General features: G+C 41.3%; 1 protein-coding gene across 4 annotated transcripts in view; it reads right to left on the bottom strand.

Annotated features, from left to right (window-relative positions):
- Positions 1–16,895, bottom strand: part of SLF1 (SMC5-SMC6 complex localization factor 1) — a 229,596-nt gene that overhangs the window by 105,363 nt on the left and 107,338 nt on the right. The gene's annotated exons all lie outside the window — the stretch shown is intronic.

Genomic DNA, 16,895 nt, shown 5'->3' with positions numbered 1-16,895 from the left:
TAAGTATCATTCCTCTACTTTTTGTACTTTGAAAGTTCAAATATTTCCTGATGTTGCTAAAACTACACAAAAATATAGGCAACAGTTTCTTTTGATGCGTCTTAAGGTTTTGGCCTTGGGTGGTTTGTTTTTCTTGAAATTTCCTTGTAAATGTATTGTGAAATATCAATCTCAATCATATCTTTTTTGAGTGATAAATATGTAGTTACTGGCCAGGGCTCTTCTACTAGAACAGAGGACCCCCCAATTGTAATGGTGCTAGGCATCTCGCTTAGGATAATCCTACTTCTAGGGTTTATTTCTTGGTTTTGGTGATTAGTCGGTATCTAATATACTGTGAAAAATACAAAATGTACTTCCGACTTTTTCCAATAGTTAGTACAATCATTGATTCTTACCCAGTTGGACTACTGTAATATCGTGTATTTGGGCTGCACAAAATATCTCTTGAGATGGCTTAGAACTATCTAGAATACCATAATCCACTTGATAAGTGGTCTGAGTAAATTTGACAGAGTCACTATATGCTATGAAAAAACTTCATTGGTTACCGATAGAGGCCAAAGTTTATTTTTTATAAACTTTATTGTTTGGTTCATAAGATATTAGAAGACTTAGCCCCGAGTTATATGGTTACCCTGATTACCACCAGTCTTTCAAAATATGATACTCATGGCAGATTTAATATATCTACCTCATCATTCAAAGGATTATATCTTAAGAAATATTTTACGGCTTTATTTTCTTACCATTTCAGATTTAGAATTCTTTACCCACTTTGTTGAAATGTCAATCTAATTATTTACTTTTTCGCAAAATGATAAAGATATACTTATTTAGAAGATATGTACTTTCTAATTAGATGATTTAACTACTCAATCAAGTTATTTTTGTTAAATATTGTAATTTCTCAGTAAGGTCTAACTGATTTTATCTTATTATGTCCAAAGAGCAGCACAGAGAGGGTCCAAAGTACAGAACAAAGTCCAAGTAGCAAAAAAAGCACCAGGAGCCTTCAAAACCGTGATACAATTTCTTTAATCATACAACTTGAACATCAATTCTCCTTAAATGACCCAAAACAGGCTGACCAAGATCCTGCAATACCAAATGTTTATCTACTAAAATTCTTCCATTACTCATGATATATTGTAAGCCACTTTGAGCCTGCAAAGAGGTGGGATAAGGTGGGATACAAATGCAACAAATAAATAAATAAACAAATAACAATACAAATCAAACATAAAAACCACACTAAAAATAAGTGTAAATAAAAAATGAAGGTATGTTCATTGTGAAACCTTAAGTGGAACCCTTCAAAAATAGTAATGAAGTGAACATGCATATTAATTATAATGAAACACATAAAAAGTGAACATATTAAAAGAGTTCTAAATAAATTCTGTGAACAAATTATGTGTTTCTTCCAAGTGATATAGATCAATTATTCATATAATAGTATGACATCAGAAAGACTAAAGATATGTTCTAATAGTTTAATCAACACTGGGCCTTCAGGATGGAGATAAATGTAGTTCTTTTTATTCTGAAAGAGACCCGACACAGGCTGTGTTTCGGCGTACAAACGCCTGCCTCAGGGGTCTAGCACAAAAACATAAAAATAATAAACAGTAATCAATAAAAACAAACTTATAACTTATATGTAAAAAACAATAACTGTATAAAAACATTTATATAAATTATACACATAAGAGCATATAAATAACCATTTCCACAAAATAAAACAATACAAAACAATATAGCAGTATTAAGCAAATAAGGATCAAAACTATTTCAAATAGATAATATAATACAAGAGGAAACCACTACCATACAAAAAATAAATAATATGATGCAACATATCAATCTTGGCCAAAGGTCCTTATAAATATAATGAAAAGTTGAGAAGAACCAAACAGTCAGGGTATATTGCCTAGTATAAAACAGAGAAAGAGAAAAAGGAGAGGGGAGGTGGAGGGAGGAGGTAAGAAAAGCTATATCATTCATCATAAAAAATATATATCCAAATCATATTGTGATACTTAGTGAAATTGGGAAGGCTGTAGGATAATCCAAATTCTAGATGTTAATATAAGGTGTATGAAAAACCAAATCCAAATCGAGTAACGTGGTTGTAATCCCATAAACCAGTTGTGTTTAAAATGTCACATAAATTCCATCAATAAGGACTGTCATTATAAAAGAAACAATACCTAGAAGGGACATAAAACACTAGGTCAACCACGAAGAACCAAGGGGACAGTTCCACCATGAGTGTAACAGTAAAGTGAAAACGGGGCAGCTTACAACCACCCATGCCTTTCCAATTTCACCAATATACCCTGACTGTTTGGTTCTTCCCAACTTTTCATTATATTTATACTAGTAAAAGAGGCCCATTTCCAACAGAAAGGAAACGGGCGCTAGCAAGGTTCCAGGGCCTCCTCCCTACCTCCCTCCATCCTCCAAGTTCCAGGCCCCTCCCCTCTGAGTTCCATGCCCCCTACCTGCCTCCCTCCCTCCGAATTCCACGTCCCCCCTACCTGCCTCCCTCCCTCTCCTCCGAGTTCCAGGCACCCCTCCCCTTAGAGTTCTAGGACCCACCCCTCCCCCTCCCTCCCCCCTGTTTTTTTCAGAGTGGGAGGGGGTTAGTGACAACTGGGGGAGTCAGGGGAGGTCATCCCCGATTCCCTCCGGTGGTCATCTGGTCAGTTCGGGCACCTTTTTGAGGCTTGGTCGTAAGAAAAAATGGACCAAGGAAAGTCGCCGAAGTGCTCCTCAGGGACACCCTTCTTTTTTTCCTTTATCGCTCGAGGACGCCCATCTGTTAGGCACGCCCCAGTCCCGCCTTCACTACTCCTCGACACGCCCCCAAGGAACTTTGGTCGTCCCTGCGATTGGAAGCAGTTAGGGACGCCCAAAATCAGCTTTCGATTATGCCGATTTGGGCGACCCTGAGAGGACACTCATCTCCCGATTTGTGTCGAAGGATGGACGCCCTTCTCTTTCGAAAATAAGCCTGATAATGAACCTGAAACCCCACAGAAAGAGCAAACTGTATTCTAGAAGGGTTGTGACTGTTGAAGAAAAAAAAAGGGTAATGAAAACAAAAGGGCGCAGGCAAAGTCTTTCAATGATAGGTCATGGGGGCTGTTTAACAAAATTTTCACACTGGTAGAACCTACTGGTTGAAGACATTTATCTGACTGACTATCCAGAGAAGGAGAGAGGCACAACCAAGAAATGCTGAATGGTGGAACAGTGGCCCTTTATAGTACTAGATGTCTCTCATTATATCCAAAGAGAAGTGTCTTGTGCAAGAAGCCTCCAATTTAGAATGCATGTCTTCATGACATCTGGAGACATGCGGCCAAGCCAACCATGGATTCATGGGTTCTAAATATACTTCAAAGAGTTACCACCTCAGGCTTCTTATGTAGCTACCAGATCAACCTTTGCACTGGGACCTACTCTCACATCAGACAAGAGGAAGTTTCTCTTCTGTTGCAGTCCAATGTCTTAAAACCTGTTCCTGTGCAGGAGAGAAATCAAGGTTTCTACTCCAGGTACTTTCTAATGACAAAGAAGCCTGGAAGGTTGCATCTACTTCTGGACCTCAGAGACCTCAACCTATTTTTATACATAAGGAAAAATTCAAAAATCAACAGCTTTCTCCATTCTATCATTTCTCTGATATTTTTAAACCTTTTTATTTATTGTACACAGGGTAAAAACAATTCAATTAAATAACAGCAAACAGCAAATGTAACATGATCAAAGTCACTGCACAAATGCAAAATCATCAAAAACATGTCCATCCTTCAATGTCCTACCAGAGGTTTGTCTCTGATTTTCCTCTTGATGCAGCTCTTGTGTTTCAACATCCTTATCTTGAAAATCCTCTTCATGGGGGAACTTGCAGAGGCATACAAGGTCTGGTACCAAATAGGTACTATGGACGACACTTTTGCTGACAATCACTGGGAGCCTTGCAGGGCACAAAAAAAAAAAAAATCTATCTGTGCTGCAGCTTGCGTTTGCAGGCACGTGGCTAAAGAAGCAGACCATGCTCTTTGGGAGCCCTCTGGAGCACTGTTGGAAATTTTGGATCTGCGGTGAAGTTTCTAATTCGAAAATATGGATAAACAAAAGGTGAAAAAGTCTGTTGTTCCACCTATTTCTGTGAAAAGCCCTATGGATAAAATATATTGTATCCGAGTTACTCTTTTGGTAACTGCTTTACAACCTACATCTCTGTTTGGGGCTTTAAGCTCCACTGAGCATACCCTTCCCCCAATAGATAGTGTGTCTCGGCCTCCTACTGATATAAATAACTCATACACTATCCCCTTTGGAACCCTTACAGCCAGGAACTTTGATATGCATTAGTTACCAATCTTCCAAAAACAATTTCCCTTTTGGATGCACCAGGGCTGTCAAGATCAGAAGTAGGGACCAAGGTATTTCTCTGCAAGATGTGCAACTAACCACTTCTTGTGTAGAAGAGCTGCTTCCGGCGATGGTCACCCAATTATACATGTGGTAAATTTATTCGTACTTAGTATCCCACAAGTAACTAAAAAGGAGTTTCGGTTCAATGAGGCTTACATTTAACAGTTGTTAGAGATTACATTGATTCAATTACATTTACAAGACTGTATGATGCTATGTTTTACAGTGATTGGCAAGATAACTATTAGTGCGCATGGAATAGTCATTGTTTTTTTTTAGCTGTTTTTATAGTTTGGAAGCAGCAGTTCTTGGTGCAAAATGTTTTACTTGATAGCCACACACCTGATTAGTGTTTATGCAAGCTGGATCGAGTTTCTAGGAAAAGTTTTAAACTGAGCCATTTTTTTTTGCTTTGAATAAGAGATAAAAGACTGCTTTTATTTGTCCTTCTTAGTAAAGAGTATGGTTGTTTTTTATTTTATTTAATTAGTCTCTTTGATTTTTTTTGGCCTTATTTATTTATTGAGGGGTCCTTTTAGTAAACTGCGGTAAAAAGTGGCCTGCAGTAGTGTGGGCGCATATTTTTGGCAGGCAGTGGGACATGTTTTACCATAGCTGGGAAAAAGGGCATTTTTTTTTAATGGGCTGGAAAATGGGTGTGCGCCAAAATTAAAACTAGCACACGCTTATTTATGGCCTCAGCCATTATCACCACCCACTGACCTAGCGGTAAGGGCTCATGCGTTACCCACGTGGTAACCATGCAGCACGCGCCAACATGGCTGTGCTTCCGATTACCGCTGGGAACGCCTCCACGGTAGAAAACAGAAAATTATTTTCTATCATGGGAATGAGTGCGTGTCAACTGAAATTACTGCTGGGCGGGCGCCCTATCCTGGCAGTAGTGCCACGTGAGCCCTACCACTGCTTTGTAAAAGGGTCACTTCTTTTTCTTAATACTGTCATTGATAGAAGCATTGCTCTTTGACTTTTATAGGGGAAGCAGTTAAAAGCATAGCTCAGGCACAGTATTCAACGATCTCTGCTACACACTGGTTCTGCCATTTATTTGTGTGTTTGAAGTACTGCTGTTAAACTGCTTTTTTTTAAACTAACTTTTTACTATTTTTCTCTTGCCTGGCTATTTGAACATGTTTTTTTTGTTTGTTTTTTGTTTTATATCTCTTTGGAATAGTTGTTTGTATGTGAATTGTTATCTCTAGTGAATACCTTTTTTTAAAGTATGTTTTTTATTGATTTGGTTCTTATGATTTAAAATTTTATATATGTTATTTATATTATAACTAGCCTTTGAGCCCGTAAAAACGGGCTATTATAGGAAGGGGGGGTTGAAAGGCCCGCCCCCACCGCCAAGTTCGCCGCTACCCCTCCCCCTCCGAGTTCGCGCCCCCCCCACCGAGCTGTCAGCACCCACCTTCCACCCGGCCGGGCCCTCGCTCCGCTACTGAAACAGCGAGGGTCCGGGAACGCAGCACTGAGCTCTGCTGAGCTGCCGACGTCGGCCTTCGTTCTTCTTCTCTGCCTGTCCTCCCCTCGTGTGACGTAACGTCGTCGAGGGCGGGACAGAGGCAGAGAAGAAGAAGGAAGGGCGATGTCGGCAGCTCAGCAGAGCTCAGTGCTGCGTTCCCGGACCCTCGCTGTTTCAATAGTGGAGCGAGGGACCCCCACCGGGTAGAAGGTGGGTGGCAGCAGCGACTCGGGTGGGGGGAGCGTTAGACGGCGGTGTCCCTCCCTCAGCAATGCGCAGTACAGACCCTCTGTGTTCTGCCCCCCGTCATCACGTATTGACGTGGGGGCGGGGCAGAGGTCTCTACTGCGCATTTGCGAGTGAGTAAGGTCACTCGCCGTTTATATGTTTGATGCTTTTAGCTGCCCCTTTGGCTGTGGGCGAAACCTGGTACTCATCGGGCAATTCTTTGAGATATCACCATTGCTGAATAAAATTTTAGAACATTGATAACGTGTATTCTGCTCTCTGCAAATACTCAAGGGATAGAGATATTGTGATATGCTCTGCTTTAGTCTCCATCCTAATAATTTCTAGCAATCTATTTACTTTTTTGGCCACTACTGCACATTGAGCAGAGGATTTCAATGGTTTCTACAATACCATCGATATCCTTTTACTAGGTGGTGACTCCTAACGTGGAATGTAGCTACAGTTTGGGTTGCTCTTCCTTATGTGCATCACTGTCCACACTAACATTTAATATTGAGACTACATGGATAATACACGAATTGTATGTATTTTTTCATCATATACCTTCAAAACTAATTGCACATGATTAATCAATAACAGGAGAAATTTAGAAAACTTTAAGAGTATTCCCTAAACTCATAGCTAACTTCCGCTTAAACTGGTGGTCCTCACCTCAGCCTATACAATCTATCCATTCATATTTCCATTCAACCCAGTTACCTAACAATTAATACACATCTGTTTTTGAACTAGCATTCAAAATAATTAGTAAACCACTTCACCTGCTACATTATTCATTTCTGACTCTCACTGAAACCACGCCATTTCCTCTTTCCGTGAGGGCGGGACTCTGAGGGAACGAACTCGAAGGGAAATCTAGAGACGGGCAGGGCTTTCAATAACGCGGCCGCTTCGACGGAGGTAATCAGGGGAGAGAGGAGAATCGTTGGGTGGCTGGAGGAGGGGGGGCAGGGGACAGAGGAGAATCGCTGGGTGGCTGGAGGAGGGGGGGCAGGGGAGAGAGAAGAATCACTGGGTGGCTGGGGGGGGGACAGGGGAGAGAGGGGAAATCGCTGGGTGGCTGGAGGGGGGACAGGGAAGAGAGGAGAATCGCTGGGTGGCTGCAGGGGGGGGCAGGGGAGAGAAGAGAATCGCTGGATATGGGTGGCTGGAGGGGGGGCAGAAAAGAATCGCTGGGTATGGGTGGATTATTATTATTATTATTTATTGCATTTGTACCCCACATTATCCCACCTATTTGCAGGCTCAATGTGGCTTACAGCGTGTTGCTATGACACAGTCATGGCAGGATCTTAGATACAATCGGTGATAAGCAGAGATTAAAAGAGGAATTAGAGAAGAAGGATCGTCTTCCGCAATCTGGTACAATCATTGGTACTCAGTCATCTGGATTATTGTAACTCACTCTATGCCGGCTGTAAAGAACATATACTGAAAAAACTCCAAACAGCCCAGAACACAGCGGCCAGACTAATATTCGGAAAACCAAAATATGAAAGTGCAAAGCCCCTACGAGAGAAACTGCACTGGCTCCCACTGAAAGAACGAATCACGTTCAAAATATGCACCCTCGTTCATAAAATTATCCATGGAGGTGCCCCAGCCTACATGTCAGACATAATAGACCTGCCACCCAGGAATGCAAAAAAATCCTCTCGAACATTCCTTAATCTTCATTTCCCCAACTGCAAAGGTCTGAAATACAAATTAACACACGCCTCCACCTTCTCATATATGAGCACGCAACTCTGGAACGTGCTACCACGCTATTTGAAGTCAACCTATGAACTGACTAACTTCCCTAAACTACTAAAGACTCATCTCTTTGAAAAGATATACCACAAAGAATAAAATATGTAATATCTCCAAATACACCTACAAACGTCGTAACACGTACATTGTTTCACAATGTCTCTCTTACACCAGTATATTCTATTCCTAATGTCTGATAATGTCTTCTGTAATACTACTATCTCGTATTCCTAATGTCTGTCAATGTCTTCTGTAATGCCACTATCTTGTACTTCATGACCATGTAACCCAAAATCCTTCTGTAAAACCAAATGTATATCTCTTGCTATTTCCATTATCCATGATATATTGTAAGCCACATTGAGCCTGCAAAGAGGTGGGAAAACGTGGGATACAAATACAATAAATAAATAAATAAATAGGGTACTGTTGTAGATGTATTTTGGTATTAGTGAGGGTTTGTGTGGTGATTTTGTGCCGTTAAGAGTTGTCTTTGTAGGCTTTGTTGAAGAGATGTGTCTTCAAGGATATGCGAAAGTTACTTAGATCATCAATGGTTTTCAGGGCTGTGGGTAGTGCGTTCCATATCTGTGTACTCCTATACGAAAAGGACGTGGCGTATGCCTGCTTGTATTTAAGTCCTTTACAGCTGGGGAAGTGCAAGTTGAGGAATTTACGGGCTGATCTTTTGGCGTTTCTGAGAGGTAGGTCCACTAGGTTTAGCAAGTATAGTGGAGCATCTGCATGGATAATTTTGTGTACAGTCATGCAGATCTTGAACTCAATATGTTCCTTGAGTGGGAGCCAGTGAGTGAAGTTTCTCTCTTAAAGGTTTCGCACTTTCATACTTGTTTTTTCCAAATATGAGTCTGGCTGCTGTATTCTGGGCTGTTTGGAGTTTTTTTAATAGTCTGTTCTTTACAGCCAGCGTACAATGTGTTACAGTAGTCCAGATGACTTATTACCATTGACTGTACCAGGGTACGGAAGATGTTTCTCGGGAAGTAAGGTTTTACTCTTTTGAGTTTCCACATTGAGTAGAACATCTTTTTCGTCGTGTTCTTCACGTGGGTATCGAGTGTGAGATTTCGGTCAATGGTGACTCCAAGGATTTTCAGGTTTTCTGAAATAGGAAGAGTGCAGTATGATGTGGTTTTGGTGGAGTACTTATTTGAGTTTTATTGAGGAGTACTAGACATTGAGTTTTTTCTGCATTGAGTTTTAAATGGAATGAATCCGCCCAGGAGTGCATGATTCGGATGCTTTGGTTGATTTCGTTAGTGATTTAGTTTAGATCGTGTTTGAACAGGATGTAAATCGTGACATTGTCTGCATATATGTAGGGGTTAAGGTTTTGATTGGCTAAGAGTTTGGCAAATGGTATCATCATTAGGTTGAAGAGAGTCGGCGAGAGGGGGGATCCCTGAGGAACTCCGCATTCCGGTATCCATGGAGGTGATATATCAGCGTTCGTTGTTACTTGGTAAGATCTTGTGGTGAGGAATCCTTCGAGCCATTTGAGAACTGGGCCTCCGACTCCGAAGTACTCTAGTATATGTAAAAGTATTCCATGATCAACCATGTCGAAGGCGCTAGACATGTCGAATTGTAATAAGAGTATGTTCTTTTTGAATGAATTCATTGCGGATACTAGTACAGTTACGGTGCTATGATTTGATTGAAATCATGATTGAGACTCATGTAGAATTGAGTGTTTAGTTAAGTATTCAGTGAGTTGTTTCGTCACTATACCTTCCATCAGTTTGGTTGTGAGTGGAATGGATGCAACTGGTCGATAATTGGTTAGGTCCATTGTGCTTTTCTTAGAATCTTTTGGCAGCGGAGTAAGTAGGATATTTCCTTTATCCGTTGGAAAGAGGCCATTTTGGAGTCTGTGGTTTACATGGTTCATGAGGTCTTTTTCGAATTGTTTGGGGGCGGATCTTATTAGGCTAATAGGGCAAATGTCTAATTTGGATTGAGACGGCGTATTTTCTAAGCCATTGTGAGAGTTCATCAATCGAAATCGTGTCAAAGTTGGTCCATGATCGATCTGCTGGGCTTTCCCCGGGTTTTGGGTCTAGGCATTCAAGGATGCTTGTGTACTCGGTGGTATTGGTAGGTATCTTGTGCCGGAGCTTTATAATTTTTTCGTTGAAGTGTTTTGCCAGATTGGTTGCGGATGGGGTGTCTATGTTGTTAGAGATAATCAGTGTAGTGTTTAGGAGTTTGTTTACGAGCGAGAAGAGTTTGTGTGTATCCTTGTAGTTTGGTCCTATTATGGTTTTGTAGTACATTCTCTTGGTTTGTCTGATCTTGTATTTGTATTTTCTTTGTAGCTGTTTCCAGTCATTGAGTGTGTGTTCGGCTTTTTTCTTGCTCCATGCTCTTTCTAGTCTTCTGACCTGTGTTTTTAGTTCTTTCAAATCTTCATTAAACCATGGAATTGAGTTCTTCCTATGTGAGGTTCTAGTTTGAGGCGGTGCTATGTTGTCTAGTACTGTTTTGCATCTGCTGTCCTATTCTTGTAGAAATTGGGGTGAATCTGTAGGTGTTGTCCATTCGTCGGTATAGAGTTGTTGCCAGAATGTTAGTGGGTCTATTTTGCCTCTTGTAGTGTAGATTCTTTTTTTCTTGTTTTTGTTGTGGATTTTTTGTTCTCCAGTAGAGGGAAGTGTGTGCTTTGTAGTGGTCAGACCAAGGTATTGTTGTCCATTTTGTATCTCTAATTGTGAAGTTATGTTCTGATGAGAGTTTGTAGGTTATAATATCTAGTGTGTGTCCTTTTTTATGGGTAGGTTGCATGTTTGGCCAGTGGAGCTCCCAAAGTTGGAGGAATTCCTTGCATTCTTGTACATTGCTTGCATTAGTATCTTCAAGATGAAGGTTGATGTCTCCTACTATGAGAAGGTTCTGGGTAGACATGCAAATATTCGATAAGAAATCCATGAAGTGTGTTTGTGAGTCTTTCCACTTGCCCAGGGGTCTGTAAAATAGGATTAGATTTAGTTGTTCCCGTAGGTTAGGTTGGTTGCTTCTAACTGAGGCTATTTCCAGTTGAGGAAGGATGGATGGAGGGGAAGGAAGGGGAGAGGAGGGTTGCTGGACATGGGTGGATGGAGAAAACAATTTCCTGTGAAAGTGGCTTTTGCAGTGACAATTAATAAGTCACAAGGACAAACATTTGAAAAAGTTGGCATTTTCCTACCAGAACCAGTGTTTACACATGGACAACTGTATGTTGCATTTTCACAAGTTCGTAAGTCTTCTGACGCAATTGTTAAAGTTATAGATGGTCCTGGAACAAGGAAAGCTTTTCCCTCATTGTGACAAAGTTTACACAAAAGAAATTTAAAAAATCTAAACCAGCATTATGTTTGCAATTAAAGTTATTTACATTCTGCTTACTCTCTATTTTTTAAAATACTATATATACAAATTTCTAAAAAACACAATATTACTCCCCTCTGAAGGGACACCACCTTGTCGTGGTGGAGGGGCTTCCGTGTTTCAATGACTCAGAGGGCTATGCTGAAGGGCTACCCATATCAGACAGGCCTCTGAGGAGAAACCAGACAAAGAGTGTCCCAAACTGGGAGAGTGGTGAGATGGTGACCTGAAGTTCGTATGCCCAACGGCCCAGCTGCCCTCTGAGGTTCTGTCTTCTTTATGTAAATTTCCTCTCTGCAATTGCATTTTCCTTAACTGAGAGGAAGGGAACAACCGGCTGTCAGCCGCTGATGGCCAGCGTTTTGTCCCCTGAGCAGCAAGTACGGGACTGCTGCGCATCGAACTGTCCACAGATGAAAGGGTTGGCGAGTCCTTTGATTAGCGCCGGCGAAGGAGCGTCAACACTCTTGGACCTTGAAAAACAACTCCATCGCTCCCGGATTATTCAACCACCATGTCCAAAGGAGTGGAGGAGTGAGTTAGAGGCATATGCTGAAATGGAGGACGTTTACAGCAGAACCCGAATTGGCGGAACCACTCCTAAACACCTCAAGAGAAATCATCTTGGAGTTTTTGGCTTCCGTGGAGGTTACATTGAATACCATCTGGAAGGCGCTTCGGGACCTAACGGCGGTAGTAAATAACTTTGTTTCAGATATGATCTTATTGGAGAGTTGCATGGACAATTTGACTGAACCCTCTGAGTGTGAAAAAATTGATATGACAGATGAAGTTCTGTACAAACAAGAAGTGGTTATGATCTTGAAAATGATAATGGACCAGAAACTTTGAATAATAAGGTGGATGTTTTTGTGGATGATTAATGTCGAGATTATTGTTTTTCCCCAGAGTTCCAGGTATGACTCCTAAAGTTTACATCAGAAATATTTCCTTAATTATTACTTCGAAAGGAGTGAAGCCTGTGAAAACTGGGATTGCTTTAATCAGTGGGATTTGAATTAGAGATTTGAGTATATCTATCGTTAAATAATTTCTGGTTTTTAAAAGAGAGAGAATGTAATCAGATGTATTATTTCTAACTAAAATCTGGACAATAAGTATGTTCTCAATGAAATGAATTGACTATACGCCGTATTTCGTCTTGAGGAAGCCAACCAGATGATCAATGTGGAATAATGTATTAGATGAGTAATATCTGGGGATAATCAGGTTAATACCATGTTTTCTTTTTTCTGTTTAACTGATCTCCTTGTCTTATTTCACTCTCCCTATTTTTCTTCACTTTGTGGTCTAAGAAAGAGAAAGATTGTATATAATCCATATATCTAGTTGGGATTGTTTTCTTCTTATATTGTATTAATGTGCAATCATCTTTGTATTACTGTTTGCAAGTGACCCTTGTAAAATGAAAAATTATAAATAAATGATTAAAAAACAAAACAAAACACAATATTACTCATTATATACCCTGAGTTTTGGTAATGGTTCCCTTAATAACATAATTGCAATTAGATCATCATTTTCCCAGCGCCCGTTTCATTTCTTTCAGAAACTGGCCTTTTTTTTACTAGTTTTTATATAAATGATATTGTTCATTGCATTAAGTCCTTATAACGTGAGCAAGTGTATCAACTGTGTATGTATTGTTTTTTTTATATAATTGTTATATTCAGTGGTGTGCTGGTAAACATTTAACAGGCTCTCTCTCTCTCAAATAAAACAAACAAAAAAAAAACTAAGATACCCAGATTGTCACTGTCCTTCCTTGTCTTGCTCAGCAGAAAGGGGACCCCGTCAATGATACATTCACCCTTTTACTATGCTTCCAACCACCCCTCCCCATGGCACATTCACCGTTTTACTCTGCCCCCAATCCCATCCACCTGCACGATTCATTCATCCCTTTACTCTGCCTCCAATCTCCTATTGCACACTCACCTTACAAAAGTCTTTCAAGACCTATAAGACAATTCTACTGTACCATATAGTACTAACTTCTAGGAGTCACACAACATGGGTGTACCTCGGAACAGGCAGAGCTGTAAACACTGCAGTGAGCAGTAGAACATCAATACACTTATTGGGAAAACTAATGGATTAGTACTGATCATTCAATGCCTTTTTTTCACACATGAAGAATATAGATAGAGCCTCAACAAGTATAGAAATAAGTAGACAACAATTAAACTGAATTCCCAGGAAGCCAGACTCTGCATATAGTGCAACACCAAAGAAGGAGAAAGAGTGATCCATGTCCTAATGTACTGTGCTAACTATAAAGAAAACAGATGCAATTTTCAAAAACTGATACATTCCAATCACTACATTACAAATTAACAAAGACACAAAATGGAAAATAAGATGATTCCTTTTATTGAACTGATTCATTTTTTGACTAGCTTTAATTTAGAGGCACCTTCCTCAGATCAGATTTTGGCTTCTGAAAATGTCAAAAGTGTATTGAATTAATCCAATGAAAAGGTATCACGTTATTTTGTTTTTTTATTTAAATTTATTAACCTTTAAACTGAACTAACAGCACGACAGCACTACTTCACCCTAAATTAAAATAAAATTATTTTCTCTACCTTTGTTGTTTGGCCATTTAATTTTTCTAATCATATACGTGAGATAAAAGGGAGTGAAGGGGTGATGGTAGCCTTAAACATAATTACCTTCAGATGTGGAATAATCCTGTTTCGGAGGGCCTAGGAACAGTGGTCTGCATGCCTCGGGGCACCAATATACACAGACACAGGCATACTCTGGCGGCAGCAGCACTGTGGCACACAGCAGGACTTCCTTAGGCTTTGGGCTTCTTGCTGTTAACTTAACTCCATGTGACAACTCCTGTACTGGATCTTTCTCTGGTAGTACTTTCAGCTTGCTTTGCAACTACTTTAGCCTGCTCTGCTGCTGAACTAACCAATCAGGCTGCAGCACAGCACGTGCAAGAAGCACTCCGAAACCACCCCTAGTCAAACTTCCCACTGAACTGTTCTGGCGTATTGGCTTTCAAATTCAAAGTACTCATGCCTACTTCCTCCCCCCCCCCCCAGGCACATTGTAGTGTTGTGCCTGTGGGTGGATGGAGGAGGGAGGCATAAGTATTTTGAATTTCAAAGCGGACTACTAAGATGTGTTATAAACAGAGGTACAGCTGTTTATATTAATAAGTGACACTTTTTATAGATCAACGTGAGCAGAACACTGTTTAAAAACACACACATAGCTGCTTAAGCTTATGAAATCACAGAAAGACAACTAACCAGACAGACTACAGGTCAGAGGGAACTTCAATCTGTCCTATTCATGGGACATACTGGGAGGTGGGGTTTGAAACGGTGTACTTCTCTCCCCTCCCGAGACTCCCTGGCATTGGCAAGCATTAGCAAGGGCACACACTGCGTCCTATGGAGGCAGCAAGTTCCATCGAAATCCCCTGCAGCCTTCAGGTAAAACAAGTACACTTGTTAGTAAGCCTAGAAGCAGTCGTGTAGCTAGGGTAGTTGACACCCAGGGCCGGTCATTTTTTAACACCCCCCTCCAAAATCTAGTACTAGGCATGCCGAGAATACAAAACACTCAGGACTTATAGAGCAATTCTACCATACCATAAGCAGTAATTTCTACGAATCACACAAGGAAAAGGAAAGCATCTTAAACACTACAGTGAGCACTAGAACATCAATTCACCTATTGTAAAACAAAACCAGACAGAATAGTACAGATCGTCGATCCTGCACAGCCAATGCCAACTGAAAGCCATGTCTTTTTCACAAACACAGATACACCCTAATCCAATATAGAATAATAATAAACTTTCTATTTACACAAAAATTAAACTAAACCCCCAAGATGCCAGACTCTGCATACAATGCAACACCACAGAAACAGAAAATGTCCCCTAGTACTGTGCAAAATATAAAGGCAGCAGATGTAAATTTGAAAAACATGTACCAACCACCACTTTACAAATTAACAAATAGAAATAAAACAAGCATAGAAAATAAAATAATACCATTTTATTGGACTAATGCATTTAGCTTTCAGAGGCCAAAACATCCTTCCTCAGGTCAATATAGTATAGTGCTGTTACAGTATCCTATCCTGACCTGAGGAAGGGGGTTTTGTTCTCCGAAAGTTAGCCAAAATGTATTAAAATTAATCCAATAAAAAGATTACCTTATTTACATGTTCTATTATAAACATTTATTAATACAGCTACAATACTACTTTATCCTAAAGCAAAAAAATAAAAATATATATTTTATTTACAGTTTTTTGTCTCTGGTTTCTGCTTTCCTTATCTTCTTTTCACTGTCTTCCTTCCATCCAGCATCTCTCTTTGCCATCCAGTGTCTGCCCTCTCTGCTGTCCCCTCCATCCAATGTTTGCCCTCTCTCCCTGCCCCTTCCATCTACATCTGCCCTCTATCTCTGCCCCTTCCATCCACCATCTGCCCCTTTCTGCCCTCTCTCGCTCCCCCTTCCATTCACCGTCTGCCCTTTCTATCCCTTCCATCCACTGTCTACCCTTTCTCTCTGCTCCTTCAATCCACCATTTGCCCTCCCTCTCCCAACCATCCAGGGTCTGCCTTCCCTCTCACTCCCCCTTCCATCCATGATCTGTCCCCTCTCTGCCCCTTTTTTTCAGCCCCCAGTTCTAGCCCAAGCCCTTTTCTCCCACCAGTCCTGAGCTACAGCCCTCAGCCACTTCTCCCTGTCCCCTTTTCAGTCCCCAGTTTCAACCCCAGCCCTTTTCTCTCACCAGTCCCGAGCTTCAGCCCCCAGCCACTTCTCCCTGTCCCCTTTTCAGCCCCAGTTTCAACCCCAGCCCTTTTCTCTCACCAGTCCAGAGCTTCTGCCCCAGCCACTTCTCCCTGTCTCCTTTTCAGCCCCCAGTTTCAGCCCCTGCCCCTTTTCAGCCCCCAGTCCCAGTACTAGCCCCTTATCCCACCTACCCTCCTTTTCAGCCCCCAGTTCCAGCCCCCTTCATCCATATGCCTTGCATTAGGGTCCCCCCTTTTCAGCCTGACCCACCTGACCCAGGCATGCCCCCATTTTCCCTCATGACCCCTTCTCAGACCCCAGTTCTTGCCCCCTTCTCCCATCTGAGAACCCCCTGCCAACCGCAGTCCACTTCTCCCATCTGAGAACCCCCTCACCTCTCCTCCCCCATCCTCCCTCCCGTGTAACCTTGGCTTTGGTTTTCTGGCTTTCTCAAGTTCCTCCTTCCTTCCTTTCATTGCTATGGACCGCCGCACCAGGGCAGGCACATGTAAATTGATTTGTGCTGCATCGCCTGCATACTGCTGTGCCGACTTAGATGCGATTGTTTATGTGAATTGTGAGCTCATGGTTCACATAAACGGTCGGGTCTAAGTCGGCGCAGGAGGAGGAAGTGACTTCCTCCCTCTTCTTCTTGCCATGGGAGCTGCTCTGGAGTGCTGAACAACCGGCTCGCAAAATTCATAAAATATTAACAACTGGCTCTTGGGAGCTGGTGCGAGCCGGCTCCAGCACACCACTGGTTATAT

This window comes from Microcaecilia unicolor, chromosome 2 (genome assembly GCF_901765095.1).
Source record: "Microcaecilia unicolor chromosome 2, aMicUni1.1, whole genome shotgun sequence".
NCBI classification, from domain to species: Eukaryota; Metazoa; Chordata; class Amphibia; order Gymnophiona; family Siphonopidae; genus Microcaecilia; species Microcaecilia unicolor.
Note: the sequence above shows the minus strand (reverse complement) of the source record. Positions and strands in the feature narration are given on the sequence as shown.